This window comes from Phacochoerus africanus, chromosome 10, assembly GCF_016906955.1.
Source record: "Phacochoerus africanus isolate WHEZ1 chromosome 10, ROS_Pafr_v1, whole genome shotgun sequence".
Taxonomy (NCBI): domain Eukaryota; kingdom Metazoa; phylum Chordata; class Mammalia; order Artiodactyla; family Suidae; genus Phacochoerus; species Phacochoerus africanus.
The window spans coordinates 21,013,020-21,029,485 of NC_062553.1; positions in this window are offsets into that span (position 1 = coordinate 21,013,020).

Here is a 16,466-nt window from a genome sequence, read left to right on the forward strand (position 1 = left end):
ATATTATTTCACTTGATGTAGTGCAGATATTGGCTGAATATGATATCACCAGAAAGATTGTGTGAAGTGCTATGTAAATGCCCTCCAGTAGACTAAATTAAATATAAACAGACATAATGTATACTGAAGCTTTATCATAAAGCATGAGTCTAGCTTTTAAATTTAAAAGCTGGATTATAGATATAAAAAGAAATTAGTTGTAATTGTTACTTAAATTTTAAGTTAATTTTCTTCAGTCACTAGTGTAGATTAGTATATACTTTTATAAGATTATTTAGTTGTTTTATTATCAGGTTAGAGTATAGTATGTATGTTGTGACAGTTTTTATTTTTATTGTCTTTTTAGGGCCGCACTCACGGCATATGGAGGTCCCCAGGCTAGGGGTTGAATCAAAGCTGTAGCCAGTGGTCTATACCACAGCCACAGCAACGCAAGATCCAAGCCACGTCTGCTATATACACCATAGCTCACGGCAGTGCCGGATCCTGAACCCACTGAGCAGGGCAAGAGATTGAACCTGCATCCTCACGGATACTAGTCAGATTTGTTTCTGCTGAGCCATAACTGGAACTCCGACAGTTTTAAACTTGACTTAAATTTGCTTTTAAATAAACTTTGAAATGTTTAATGGTCGTGTGATAGAAATACTACACAGATGATATATGACTTGGTAGTAATCTCTGTTTACATAATAGACATTTCTAGATTCTTGTCAGTCATCTCTTCTTGGAAATGAGATTTTTCTAAAGGAGAGTCCATTTCCCTTTATTTCAAGTGGGAAAAAATTACAGTGCATTTAAACATCCATTAAAGCCTCCTATCAATATCCTAAAATGTAGCTGACACAAAAAAAAAAAACCCAGTGCTTATATATAAGTAGCAAACGGTTATCTTAATGTACGGAATTCTTGGAGTTCCTGCCCTGGCTCAGTGGTAACGAACCTGGCTAGTATCCATGAGGATGTGGGTTCGATCCCTGGCCTCACTCAGTGGGTTAAGGATCTGGCGTTGCCCGGAGCGGAGCTATGGTGTAGGTCACAGACAGGGCTCGGATCTGGCATTGCTGCCGGCGTGGTGTCAGCCAGCAGCTGCAGCTCCGATTGATTCACCTCCTAGCCTGGAAACTTTCATATTTCAGTGGTGTGGCCCTAAGAAGACCAAAAAAAAAAAAAAAAAACAAAAAAAACAAACAACTCCACAATTCTTAAAATACCACTGAGCACCATTTAATCATTTGTTAATTTTTTTATTCCTTTTGCTTCCTTCTTAGAATCTCATTTAGCACCTTCTCAACTTTTTAGGGACCTGTGAAACACTAAGCTGAAACAAGAGTTATGTAAGAAAAGCCCTGCAGAAATACACTCAGAATGAGCACACAGTGACTGAGAAGTGTTTTCACTGGTAAAGAAACCATGATGCTCAGACTCACTAATATCCAAGAGGCACATACTTTTTTCATCCTCTATTTAGGCACTCAGCAACCTTTTAAAGTGTCTAAAAATAATTATGTCTTTTGACCAGTAGTGTTTGGAATTTAATTTGCGGGTTTACAACTATCATTTTGTGATAAATATTGTGCTGAATTTGGGGCATAAAAATACAAAATGTTCTTGTATAAACATGAGCTGAATAACATTTTATTAATATGTAGGAATGCTCTGGAAGATTGGGTATTAAATACTAAAGGGCCTTCTACTAGAGAGTGTTTACATGGAAGAAGTTCTCCAGAGCATGCTTGTATTTCATTTTGAAAATTAGTTGGCAGATATTAACATATGTTTATGCAGTGTTTGTACTTCTATTCATTGAGCTGTTTGGCAGTAAAATAGAACCAGAAAATGTGGTAGTCGTACATTTGCTGTTGTGTTCTCTTAGCTTTTTGTTCCTATAGAGAAACGTTTTCCCTGTGCCCACTAAATCCATGAATTGCTCTGGGAGTTTTGTTCCACCACAGTTTTGAGCAAAAAACCTTTGCCCTTGTGTGATTTCACATGAGGAAAATAATCTAAGACGGGCAAAAAGGAGTATGGACGGTGTTTATTTCTGAGCCTAAAAATAAGAATGCCACATTTCTTCAAACTTAATGAGGTCACACAAATTCCACATTTTGAGGATTATGGATATTTAGAAGTGGGGAATGATGTGTGGTAAATTTGGAATCAACTTGATTTTCAGGGTGGTTTGCATTTATTTATATAATCTTTGCACTGTGCCATCTTACAGCAAGGAACTCATATACCCTTTAACATCACCAAAGAAGCAAGCCTCATAGTAAAAAAAATTAGCGCCGTAATTACAATTGACCTTGCTTTCAAGGAGTCTAAGAAATATTATTGTACTATGGGGGGGAAATATTATCGCCACACTTATGCACATTTTGCTTCCCTTGCAGATTTGTCTGATGCTGGAATAGAAGCAAATTAACAATGCGCAAATGCTTAATGAAAGCAGAAATATGTCCATTTTCCTCTTCCTACTGTGGCTCTTGAGTGAGACAAAAACTCTGGCAATATGGATTGATTGTTTAGAACTGCTTTCTTTTTCTTCAGAATCATTCCTAGCTGTAGGTCTGCATGTTGAGAAGGTTCTGATCACTTTTTTCTTAATCTAAAAAGATGGTATTAGTGAACCATGCTCACTGTGAAATGGGATTGAGACCAGATATTGACTTGTTATTTAAATATTTCTTTATGTAGTTCTGAATTCTGTTACCTAAATGTTTTTGAATGTGTATATTAATTGTACATATGTATAGACACACACCTCTGCACACATGATACATACTTTTACTTACACTTTGATGAAATCACATTATCGTCCCTGACTTTTTTACATTTTTACATCAGTTATATGAACCTAATTAGAAAAACTTACCAATTACTATGCCTGAAAGTTAAGCAAAGACAACTTAAAGGGACAGTGAGCCTATAGAAATATTTTAGGTTAGATTCACTAAGTGTAATTATATTAGATAATCACTTATGAAATTTAAATTTTGATATACTTCTGGGAATTTTCTTCTCTAGAAATATGAATATTTTCAAGCTGTTGCTCTTACAATTATTAGAAAATAATTTGCTTTTATCCTAATCACAACTTATACTTCACATCCTAGGTTTGCAAAATTTGTAGAATAAGGCAAGCTGATATTGATAGCTCTATTCCTAACTTGCTGTTTGCTAAGGCTAAAGATAATAGCCTCAAAGCTGTGACCACTAAATCTAAACATCAGGAAATGTTGTAGATTTATACATTTCTTATTACTGCATGAACTGTGCTCCTTAAGAAATCAACAGAGTAGAAGACTGGGGATTTAAGATTTGATTGATTGATTTGTCTTTTTGTCTTTTTAGGGCCGCACCTGCAGCATATGGAGGTTCCTAGGCTAGGGGTCTAATCAGAGCTATAGCGCCTGGTCTACGCCACAGCCACCGCAATGTCAGATCCAAGCCGTGTCTGCAATCTACACCACAGCTCACAGCAGTGCTGTATCCTCAACCCACTGAGCGTGGCCAGGGATTGAACCTGCAAGCTCTTGGTTCCTAGTTGGATTCGTTTCCACTGGGCCACGACAGGAACTCCAAGATTTTAGAAATAACATCGGGAAGCAAAGAGTAATATCTTATGTCAGTGAAGTCTTTTTGATGACAATGCATTACTCCATTTTTCATAAAAGGCTAATTCTTAGGTACCTAACTTTGAATTAGTTCATCATTTTGGTAGCATTAAGTAGTATAACAGTTCTCAAATATAATGGTTGAGAAGGAAATGAGGTAGAATTGCAGTTAGGTTCCTGGGAATTTTATATAACCTGATGATTATCTTATGAATGTAGCACCTCATAGCGAAAGTAGTGAGCCTAGTCACACAGATGAATGTGATTGTATCACATGAGGGAAAACAAGTTTGAGAGCTACTTGTGCAGTAGAAAGGCCCCTTTCTACTAGTGTCTTGTTTTTTCACCCACCCATCCATCATAAATATTTATTACAGAGTAGCTATCAAATATTGCATGGTTCATATTACAGTTCTAATTCTGCATTTACACTGTGAGATTCTTAATGCTTTGTAATCTCTCTGATCTTGTTTCCACATCTGTGTAATAAGAGAATGCACTCAGATGATTAAGATTCTTTAGTTAGAAGGAACTTCACTTTCTCTGTGACCCAATCAACTGCTTCCACACTTTGAGAGCCTCCTTTATTTTCCTATTCTTGCTATTATATATCATTTGTTCCCCTGAAAAAAGCTTGGTTGACGGTTTTCACTGAAAAATATATTCCTTTACTCTACTTGCCCAACAGCATTTCTAGACTTGGTAAATGTGTGTCCTGTACATTTGGAAGAAAGTAATCCCTGGACACAAAGGCAACAAGGTTGGAAACAACAGGGGAAGTTCCCATAAGTCCCATGTTTATGTTGATGCTCTTAAATGAGAAGGATATAGTCAGAGTAGTAAACAACTAGATGCATGGGCATTGGCAGAAACCTAATTCAGATACTCATGGGCCAGTGTTGTTTGGATGCATAATGACCAAAGATCAGCCCTAACTTCAAAAAAATCTAATGTTAATCTTTTAGAAATGCAAAGATTGTGGATGATTATGTTTACAGTGAGGCTTTTATGTCCTGCTAACAGTTATATATTGTTTGTTCTTAGTTTGATTAGGCAGGAACTCCATGGCAATCTAGTTATCTTCATGTATAAGCCCTTATTGTTTTACACAGCAATTTTTTGGTTGTTGACATATCTTTACCCATGGGTGCCTTCACCTGGGTCAAGGTGTTAAATGGAAAACTAAACAGAAAAACTGCTCTGAACTTTGCAAACGTCATCAATGGCAATTTGATGAGCTTTTGAAATAGAACATACTACATGATGAATTGTATGCTCTCAGAATATTCATTTTTTAAGTTAGACAGCAGCCTACATTAGAGGAATGACTAAAGCTTTCAAGGACTTTGTGTTTCATTGTTAATAAATTAATCATTATTTAAAACATTTTGATAACATAGAGTTACTGTTCTTAGGACCAGAGAAAATGGGCACTAATATATTTTAATGTAAAGTGCTAAGTTTTAAATTTTTATCTTATTATTTTTCACTTTTTTATTTTAAGATTTATGCCCTTTATGATGGTATCCTTCAGATACATACCTTTCTTTTATGTGGTATAAAAATCAATACACAATTTAGAAATTGTCTTTTAATTGATTCATCAAGCTTTCATACATACTGAAAGTATATTACTACACATTGAGGGGAAGAGAAAAAGGATTTTCCCTCTGCATCGATTCATATTTTCTCATTTAATAACGATATTCAGCCCCTTAAGAAACTAATTCACATGTGAGGAAATAAAGCTCACCGCAGTAGCCAAGGCGCATAAGAGAAAAATCCTAATGAAGCTTGAATCAGAAGGTGTTTGAGGGTGAATGCTTAAAATGATTTAAAGTTTTAAAATATAAACTGAAATTGATGCTGCAATTTTCAAACATGCTAGGTTTTACAGATTTTTCACAACTTGAACAGTTTGAGCAAGTGACCAATTTAGTATTGAATTCCTATTATGGGCAATGAAGCCAAACTCTGTGTGCAGTGGGTCGCTGTACTTTTCCAGGGGTTATTTCCTGGGTCATCTAGATCACCAGTGTTCCAAAGCCAGCCTTCAATCTGGAGGCATAAGAATCATTTGGGTTATTTATTAAGAATGTGTATTCCTGGACCCCACTCAAAATTGACTGGCTCAGAATCATCCAGCCTAGGTTCTAGATATTAAATTTTCAAAGAAGCTTTCCAGGTAATTTTGTTCTAGATGCACAGCAGCATGATTTTTACAGAGTCTCTTAAGATATTTTCAGCTTTGTTTTGATATTTGATAAGAGCAAAAAGGAAAGGCAGAGAGCGACAAAATTGCTTTCTCTTAATGGATACATAGGGCATAGACACTGTGCACAAAGCTTCCCGCCGAATGCTCTTCCCTCAGCTCTCTGCACCATTTGTTCCTGTGCATTACTCTTCCTAGGCATCATTTGTTACCTTTTGGTGAACTCATTCTGTGATTTGAGGGACATAGATGCCCCAAACTTGTGTGAATAACAGCTTTAGAAGTTTTTAGCTGTTTTTCTATTTGTTTGAGCAGCAGAATTTCTCAGAACCCTTGACTACTCTGTGCTTGACAAAATGACACAATAAAGAAGATTGGTATCAAGGTCTTTTAGATAATTGTGCAGGGAGAAGTTTCAGGAGCTATACATTAGCTCAACTATATTTGTCAACAGTTGAGTTAAATGATCCACAAGAAGTCATTTAAAACAAATGACTCTAAATTTACTTTAACACCAGTGTTGATAATAGCATTAAGCACTGGCTTAGCTTAGAGCAATGAAGAGACTTTAAATCTTACACAGTACATGACTGTTAATCACAGCAAAGAAATTTGGAAAAGAGATAAAGAGTAAAGAATTCCATTTATTTTAGCTCTAATATATGCGTAGCCAGAGTCGGAGAATAGAATAATTTGTTATAAAAGAAAAACACAATCAAGAGCCTTCAATTCTACTCTCCTGAAATCCTTACAAACTACAAATCAATTTTCTTCTGGAGATTCCATCTAAAATGTTTGCCATTTTCTTTCTTATATGCCTTAGCTTTGCAGGCCAATACCCTATTGAGAAATAGGTGGACTTTAAACTAGGTTTTTGCACTTGTGACAATTAATTTACTTTTTATCATTCTGGAATATAATTAGGAAAAAAGCAAAATGGTTTCACTTTCAGCTAATTTTTGTGTGTGTGTGTCTTAAGTCTGTGGAGGAGAATTAGACTTCAGAATTACTTACATCTTTAGGGCTACAATGGCAAATTGTACATATCTGAAAATGTACATATCACGAAGAGTTCAGTGATAAAGTTCAAAGAAATGATTTATGACCTTTCCCCATAGGGGATTACTTGTTTTGACATAATGTATAAAATATTACTTTCTTAAAGTGCAAGCATCAGTTTGACTACTGTCAGGAAACACACTGGAAAATATAATGAAATAGTTACCTTTCATGAGTTTATATACTGTAACACTGTTATTTGAGCAATTCAACACATATTTTTACATTGTCTGTGGATTCAGGCATTCTGTTAACTCTTAGGGTTATGAAATACTAATAAGAGTGATTAGAGTTTAAAAAGATCTCATGATATAATACTATTTTCTCTTTTGCATTCATTATTTACAGGTTCCAAAAGATCTCATGATCAGGCTTACCCTTAATATTTGAGAAGTAGGAGTAGGGCAAGAGTAAAATTGGAGGTATAAAATTTTTAAAAGTTAGGTCATGTTTAAAAAGTGTTTGGACTGGAGTTCCTGTTGTGGCTCAGTAGTAGCAAACCCGACTAGTATCCATTGGACCAGGGTTCGATCCCTGGCCTCACTCAGTGGGTTAAGGATCTAGCATTGCCGTGAGCTGTGGTGTAGTTTGCAGATGCAGCTCAGCTCCCACATTGTTGTGGCTGTGGTGTAGGCTGGGAACTGCAGCTCCAGTTTGACCCATGAGCCAGGGAACTTCCATATGCTGCAGGTGTGGCTTTAAAAAGACAAAAAAAAAAAAAAAGTATGGATAAAATTACTCCTTTCCTCTTATCTTAAAAAATATCTTTATAATAACCTGTACTTTAGGAGTTCCCGTTGTGGCGCAGTGGTTAACGAATCCTACTAGGAACCATTAGGTTGCGGGTTCGGTCCCTACCCTTGCTCAGTGGGTTAACGATCCGGCGTTGCCCTGAGCTGTGGTGTAGGTTGCAGACGCGGCTCGGATCCTGCGTTGCTGTGGCTCTGGCGTAGGCCGGTGGCTACAGCTCCGATTCAACCCCTAGCCTGGGAACCTCCATATGCCGCGGGAGCGGTCCAAGAAATAGCAACAACAACAACAACAACAATAACAACAACAACAAAAAAGACAAAAAAAAAACCCTGTACTTTAGATATGAATTTAGACTTCTCTGACTTTAGGGAGCTTCTTGATAAAAAATATGGCCTAGAGAGAGCTGTCCCTCTGGGACACACGATCTTCCCAGCTTTGACTTCAGTCTCTATTACGAGGGTATCTGCAGCCACATGTGTGGATGCCCTAGATCTTATGTCCACCTTAATTTACAGTTAGCTACTCCTCAGTTGCTCTAGGTCCTGGACCTTCAGACATTGACAAAACACCTTCTTAGTAGTCATTGTTTGCTGTAAGTACTGTTACTTTTAAGCAAAACTAGTAGGTGATTTCATAGTTAACGAGTGATTCAGTAATTAATGAATGCTCTCATTTGCCTTAGACTGATAGTGTTATAATCTTTAAAGTATGATGGTAATACTACACTCAGTATCATTTCCACCTTGGAAATTTTTACTTATTTGGAAATTTGACTTACGTTGCATGATCAAAAAGAAAAAAATAGCTAATTTATCCCAAACTGCTGCAAATATAGTTGCCAAAGATCTTTCTGAATAACACTAGTATAGTATCTCACCCAGGATCTGGCATATAGTAGACATACGGCCCATGTAGTACTTCTTTGTCCTTCACCGACATCAAAGCATATATGAATCTTATCTATTTTATACCCCTGTTTCACCACTTACAAGCTGTGTGATCTTGGGTAGTTCAGTCAAAATCTCTGAGCATTCATTCCTTGTGTGTTCTGATGGATTATTATCTACCTTAGTAAAACCTCTGGGGGTTGTTCTGAGAATTGAAGGAGATTATTCCTGTAAAAGTGTTTTATAAGCTCTGGCATCACATGCAAATAAGAGGGTATTGGTTCTGAGAAGAAAACATGATGTAGTATGAAGATCACAAGTCTAGGAAGTTTCTTTCTTACTGTGAAACCATCCAGTTATTAAGCTCTTTGTCCTTAGTTCCCATGTTCTGAGTACTTTAGTCATATCCTGTGCCACTGTCTCACTGAATTTTAGCCACTCTGTCCTTGGTTCAGTTCCTTCAAGCTACTGACCTATATTACTTGCCTCAGGGCCTTTGCATATACTTGTCAGTGACTTGGAAGGCTCTTTTTCTTTTTCTCCCTTCCTTTGGTTCTTAGCTTAAATGTCATTTCAGAGAGTGACATTCATTGTCCAGTTCAGAGTAAATAATCCCAGCCCCTACTGCTGTCTACTCTTTCTACTTTGATCTAGGGTTTATCATTCAAAGTTCTTAGTTGAGAATTACCTGTATCTTCAAGATAATGGGAAAACAAACAAACAACTTTTAACCATAAGCATAACAACTGTCAATTATTTCATTCTTATCAGGTGACAAGCACTGGAATAAGCCCTTTTGAGCAGTATTTTGTCGTACTCTCAAGAATTTCTAAAGAAACAGCAATGATTATTTCCATTTCATAGTTGGGAAGGAAGCCTAAGCCTTGAGGGTGATTAGTAATTGACCAAGAGCTTATGGTTAATGTATGGTAAAGCTAGAAGTCATATCCACTGTTTGACTCATGGCAAAGCAGTTAGTACTTGAAATAGAGTTTTCTTATATTTCCCAGTCTTCTTTATTCTCTTGAGTTCTAGGAAATTAGAATATGAGAGAAGTTGAGTGTTATCACCTCTAACCAGACACTTTTTTGGGGGGCGGGGGAGGTGGGGATAGAAGAGAGCTCCCACTGGACTGTTTGGGCTTTTAATGAGTGAGAAATCAATTTTTTTGTGTGTCAGTCCACTGAGATCTCAGTGTTTTTCTGTTGTAGTAACTGTTTCTTACTTACCCTAACCAAACAACTACTGAAGTCATGTTTTTAACCTCTCAGTTATACTTCCTTCTCCAGGAAATGAGAGGGTATGAGGTGGTTGTCCATTCATGCAGCACTTTCTACTGAGGAGATATTAGTGATATCATCTTGTTTTTGAACATTTTACCAGGGCTTGAAATTACTTGCTTTTGTGAGCAAGCAAATTTTGCTTGGGTAAGATGACACACTTTTTAATTCCAAGTTTTTCAACAGTGCTTAAAAGCCTTATAACCTTAGATTTTTCCTTTTATTTAAGAATATTGGGAGTTCCTGTTGTGGCTCAGTGGAAGTGAATCTGACTAGTATGCATGAGGATGCAGGTTAGATCCCTGGTCTTGCTTAATGGGTTAAGGCTCCGGTGTTGCCATGAGCTGTGGTGTAGGTTGCAGATGTGGCTTGAATCTGGTGTTGCTGTGGTTGTGGTGTAGGCCAGCAGCTGTAGCTCCGATTTGACCCCTCACCAGGGAACCTCCATATGCCGTGGGTGCAGCCCTAAAAAGACAAAAAAAAAAAAAAAAGAATATTGGAGGAAAAATGTACAAATTACACTTTAGTAATCAAGAAGAAAGTAATAAAAGAAGATATGTCTTTACATGTTACATATTTTTATTCTGTTCTTGCCTTGATCAGTGGTAGGCTGTCTGTAGATGGGCCATACTCCATTCCCACTCTTCTCCTTTCTTCTCCTTTTTTTTTGGATGAAGAGGGTGATCATTGCCTAAGGAAAAAAGTGTTGTAGCTCATACATTTGCTGTATTTTATAGGGCGTCTTTATGCCTTAAGAGACCAGGGAAGATTCTTTCTGCAAATATATCACTACTTATAAAGGGGCAGGAAAATGGGAAACACATATTCATGCTTAGGTTTTGTTATCAGAGATAACATTAGGTAAAATCAGAAGAGTCTCTAACTTATTCAGAATTAATTCCATGCCACACTAGCAGGTGCTGCTTTTAATTCTGCAATTCCTGTGGAATATTACACAACAAATATAATCCATGCCACTTTTACCCAAAAAATAGACTGGGAAGGTTGAGTCACTTCCTAAGGAGAACAGAGCCAGTTAATAACAAAAGTATCGTGTAAGCTCAAGGAAATGAAAATGATGCTGGAAAATTCCAAGAGCCCTGCTGTCTTATAGACCCATGTACCTATAAAGGAAAATGGGCTGTTGAGAATTTTGTTAGTGCAACCTGTCAGTAAATGTTCCTTTCTTTCCTTTCTTTTATCTTGAAAAATGTGAGAATTAAATGAGATAACACACACTATCTAGCAGAATGTCTGACTCTATGAGATAAACAAACAATGATAGTCTTTTTTTCCCCTGACACTCTCAACATTTTTATTTCTTTTTAAAAAAGAAATGTAATTCTCTTCTATCTTGATTTTTTTCCGGTAACAGTGAGCCCAATTTCTTCTGTACTTTTGATATTCAGGACTATTTATTCCTTTGTACAGAGCAGTTAGGATATATTCCTCCCCTTCCACCTACATTGCTTTATTTTCTCCTTACAGCCACCTTATGGCTACATATTTTGCCAATCCATTTAGAGCAGACGAAAAGGATCTCAAGAGGTAAAATGACTTGCTCCAGATCATAAAATAAGTGGCTAATCTGGGAATAGAATCAGACATTAAATTTTAATTCTTTTGAATTCTAATGAACTAACTGTATTAAAAAGTTCCTCAGCTTACATCATCCACTGAGAACACGCTAAGGTACCTTCTGCTCTCAAACACACAAGTACACAGAGTCTTGAAATGTGCCTGTGTGATTAGTCTTGCTCTCTTGTACTTCTTTACCACCTGACTTTGTCCTGGAAAACTACTGCCCCTTTAGCCTGAGTCCTAGGAAGACATCCAGGAACAGAGACCAGCCTTTAGCAAGAAACCAAGCCCAGCTCAGGTGTCCCCGTCTTGAAGCAGACCTGCCCAGCTGAGCACAGACAAGGCCACCCCAGCTGCTGAGTCATGTATGGGTGAACAGAATAAATGATTGTTTTAAGCCACTGAATTTTGGGTCATTTATAGCCAAATAGTTGAACACAAACACACACCCACACCAGTTGCTGTCCTGGGAAGTCTTTAATTATTCAAAACTTAGTCACAGTTGTAAGAAAAGCCACAATGCTATCAGATCAGGAATGCTAGATTCAGGACCTTCAATGTCATCTAAAATACAGTAGATTTTACGAGCCACTGTATTTCAGGATTATTTCCATTTTAAGCTGTGGAAAGCCTAAAACTATCTGGTTTAGCAAATAATGGTACAAAGACCTAACAGCCCTGAGAATCTCTAGTTCTCAAGAGAACTTGATCAGTGTCTCAAAGATGCCAACCAATTTCATTTTACAGATGTTTCCTCTTATAGCATCTAATCCTCAGGCTGCACATAATGATCCTTTGAGGTTTCCAAGCTCTTGCTATTGGAATTTGGGGGTTTTAAGTCTCATAAAATTGAATCACTAACTTCTGTCATTTTTCCCAATGTTCCCAGTAAAAGTTCTAAGATTCATTCTGATTACATAGACCTGGATCACATACTCACTTCTCTGAAACCTTAATCTGTTCTAATTGGCTTTGTCCTGAAACTTTGTGTGATTAATCCTATTCATATCACTTGAGCAGAAAACACTTGAGATGACCCCACTGCCTGTTCTCATTATCACTTAAACTCTGCATAACATGAAGAGAAAAATTATCTGTGAAAATTATGCCTGTCTTCTACTGAGGAGTTGCTTGGAAATGGAAAGAGGAATCAACTGATATAACCAATAGTTTGCACAGTCGAGTGTTTCCTAGTTTGGACAAGTTCCACAGCGCTTTGCTAACATTCTGATATCATTGAAGACCACAGGCACACTTTTCAGGGACTCCAGGATATTGTTCTGACCATTATTCCCACTTGAAAAGATCAACTATCCATACCACCCCAGTTCACTTGTTTTATGGGATGATTTACACAGAGAAAAATATCCCTCAGCTGAATACTAGGACATACTGCTCACTGCATGCATGACAGAACTTGAGCAGGCTCTTTCGTGGGTGCTGTGGGAGTTATGGAAACATGAAAGTCAAGAGTGAAGCACATAAAATAATCTATGTTGGGAGTAATTATTTTTAAAAAGAAAAACAGGCCCAGATTTATACAGTACTCATCAAAGATTATAAATTTAAAAAACCCGCCAATATCCATTATAACACTGAAGTTTAGTGACTCCATGCCATGTTATAGATTATGTACTAAGCATTCTATGTCATTGAATCTTTATGGCAGTGGTATTGTCCTCATTTTTCATGAGCAGCTAGTCAAGCCATGTGGCTAGTAAGTGGTAGGACCAAAATTAAACCCCTACTGTCAGGTGTCAGTTTGAATCTTCCAGTGATACAGTGCATTGCGAAGGAAACAGTTTATTACCGCAGAATAAAGTAGTAAACTTTGTGGAGTGAATTTGATTTGTAAAAGCTTACAAATAATATATTTTGAGCTAAGTTCTAAAAACAGAGTTAGATACGGGTTTAGGTGGGGAGGAAAGCAGCCATCTTAATTACCTGAAAGGATTAGTTTCTCCATACTTCTAATATTTTTATTTAAAACAAAAATCTACTTGGGTGTATATTTGCCCAAGTATGTAAGTATATGGTAAGGCCTTGTGCACTAGTGGATAATACATATTCATTGAATAAAAGTAATATTAAAAATAGGGTTAGCTATTCACTAGAATCTTATTTTTATTGTAGTTCACCTGGTATGGGGTTGTCTGCATTTTTAGAGTTAAAGTAACTCTGGATTCTTTGGTAAAAATAAAAGTTTGATGAATTCATAAGTTATTTGAAATAAGTAGGAAGCTAAACTTCTGTTAAACAAAGCTTATTGTTGAACTCTCCAAACCACATATTTATAATCTTTAGTACAAAATGACATACACTAATGATAGAATTACAATATAAGTGTATTTTAGTTGGAAAATAATCATTTTGCATACTTGTACATTAAACTAGGAAAAATTCAATATTGTTTTCAACAATACTGTATTTTCTCTTTGTACGGATCAAAATGGCCAAAGCACATCAAGACCACTCTGTGGAAATCAGTAGATAAGTGTCCTGTTATTGGTCATTTCAGTTATTGTAAGCTTTTTGTCGTTGTTGTTATTTTGTATTTTACATAGTATTGACTAACAGTCTATTGTGTGTTTCCAACATTTGACTCCAGAGTGAAGATAATTTCTTAATGTCTTGCCACCTTCTTTTTCTTTCTTTTATTTCTGTCAGAATAATTTGGGAACCCTAATTTTCCTGCTGACTTCAAATTCAATCTTTTGTCATTATTGATAATCCCAGCATTTTAGACATTACTCCTAGAGGAAGATCTCTGATACTAAGGCACAACAGGCTTCTTAAAGTAATTCTGATGGACAGACTTAATGCCATGTGCTGTTTTTTTTTTTTTTTGTCCCCACAAACCCAGTTCTTGTCTTACCCATGAAATTGCTTTGCTATGCATTTTATTAGGCTTGAAGTCTTAATACTCTTTCTCCTGCTGCGAAATGAAGAGGATATAGGTCCCTGGATAAACTTATCTGCTGGGAAGGGAACATAGAAATGTAATCTCCTAACTGGGCTCATATCTTTTGGCTGTGCTCTGCACAAATGCATCTGAAGACATTTATCTGACTCTAAAGCTGAGATCTTCATGAAAGCAGGATAGCTCTCCTAGATTCAAATAACTGGGTTTATATCCTGTGACCTTAGGGTGACTTTCGAGTATTAAACCAGACCTGTGGGTGAAAAGAGAAGTGGCTTTAAAATAGTTTAGATTTACTGTGAATGGCAAAGAGGTGAGCAGTGCAGAGGAAGAGAAATGGCTGTACATCGCTTCCTGCTGTAAAAGAGCTTACCTTAAACTTGCTGATTGAGAAGAAATAATACAGTGCCTTGCAAATAAACCATGCTGATGGATGTCTTCTGCTAGGACGGAGCTCACTGTATTTACTCTCTTTCTGTTTGATGTCAGCATCTTAGCGCTTAGTATGAACTCTACTACAGCTAACTGTTGAAATAAGTTATTTCTAGTCGATAATGAATGCTTCCCTAACATGTTATTATTGAAAATAACAGGTTTCAAATGTGTGACCGTATGGTATACAATTCATTTTCTTCCTCTGAAAGAATTGGATTTTCTTGTCATTAGAACTGAATTGTGGGTCAACACACTGTACTAAGAACATCCAAAATCCAGACCAGAGGCAGAAAGTTATGAGGAGAGATTATAATAACAATTGTAATTGAACAGTGACTTAACAATCTGCAGAGTGCTTTGAGAATACTCTCTTTAGAATGTTTTGTCCCTCTATAAGGAAGATAACGGGTATTTTTACTCCCTTTTAGTAAAAGATGGATTTAAGTGTGGGGGTTTACGTGACTTGCCCAACATCACCACAGAACTAGTAAGGCTCAAACCCTGAGTATTGGATTCCAAATTTAATGGTCTTTCTTTCCTTCCTTTAAAAATAAGTACAATTATCTGAATTTACATGGCTCTTTTTAATAATAGAGCAGCACAAAGGCTTATGATGTGAGAGTAACTAGAAGCAGCTGAGAGAACGTCAGCTACTACATGCTGGTTGTTACATTAGGTGACGGAAATAGTTATGGTGTAGACAGGGTATAAATAAATTTCTGACATGTTCAACATCACATTTCAAGGTATAACATTTAAGAGTTAAATTTTTAAGACTTATTTTTTCTTCTTTCCCTGTTTTATCCTTAAATATCATGTTAAATGATTAATAGAACTGTGCATGCTTAGTAAAATCTTATAGCCCTACATACAGGTTTTATTGATTTAGGAACTCGGATGCATATGAAGAAATGTTATCGGTCTTTCTTCCCTCCATCTCTTCTTTCCTTCCTTCCTCTCTTCCTCCCTTCTTTTTTTCCATCATTATTTATAGAGTACCTAATATTCACCCAGGTATGGTAAACAGTAGCCATTGTTTTTGACACCCAGTTGCCTATTTGAAATTATTCCACCATCTCTTCTAGGGAATTCCTTCCCCTGCTTCAGTTTAATAGGACATTGAAGAAATTGTTTTTCTAGTAATGTTGTTATGTCTGCAGTCCAGCTAGGAATGAATGATAGCAATAGCAATAACCACTCTTTCTCACACATGCATCAGACTGCCTCCTATAAGAGTGTCTATATTTGGCATAACACTAGGTTTCAATTAGACTCTGATGATCAAAATAGCATCACATGATGGATAAAGAATGGTGATGAAAAATGACAGGATAGTTACAGAGAATCTGAAGTTCCATTCCACTAACTTGATACACTCAATTTAGCAAGGAAATTATAGGTTGACTTTTGCAGAATAGATGTTCCTGGAAATAGAAAGATGTTTGTAAATAGAATACTCTTCCTCCAAAGTAAGTGAGTTTGCTCTGAGCAGTTCTTTGCTGCAAAAAAAACAAACGAACAAAAAAACCAAACCAAAAAAAAAAAAAACAACTAGAAGTGTAGAACTATCCCTAATAATTTGTATTTTATTAAAAGATCTCTTTTTTCAATGCCTTAATACTTAACGGAAGAAAGCAAGTTACATTTATCCATTATCATCTCATTTCATCTTTACCACGAGGTAGGAATCAGTTCTGTTATCATTGCTACGTATTCATGGTG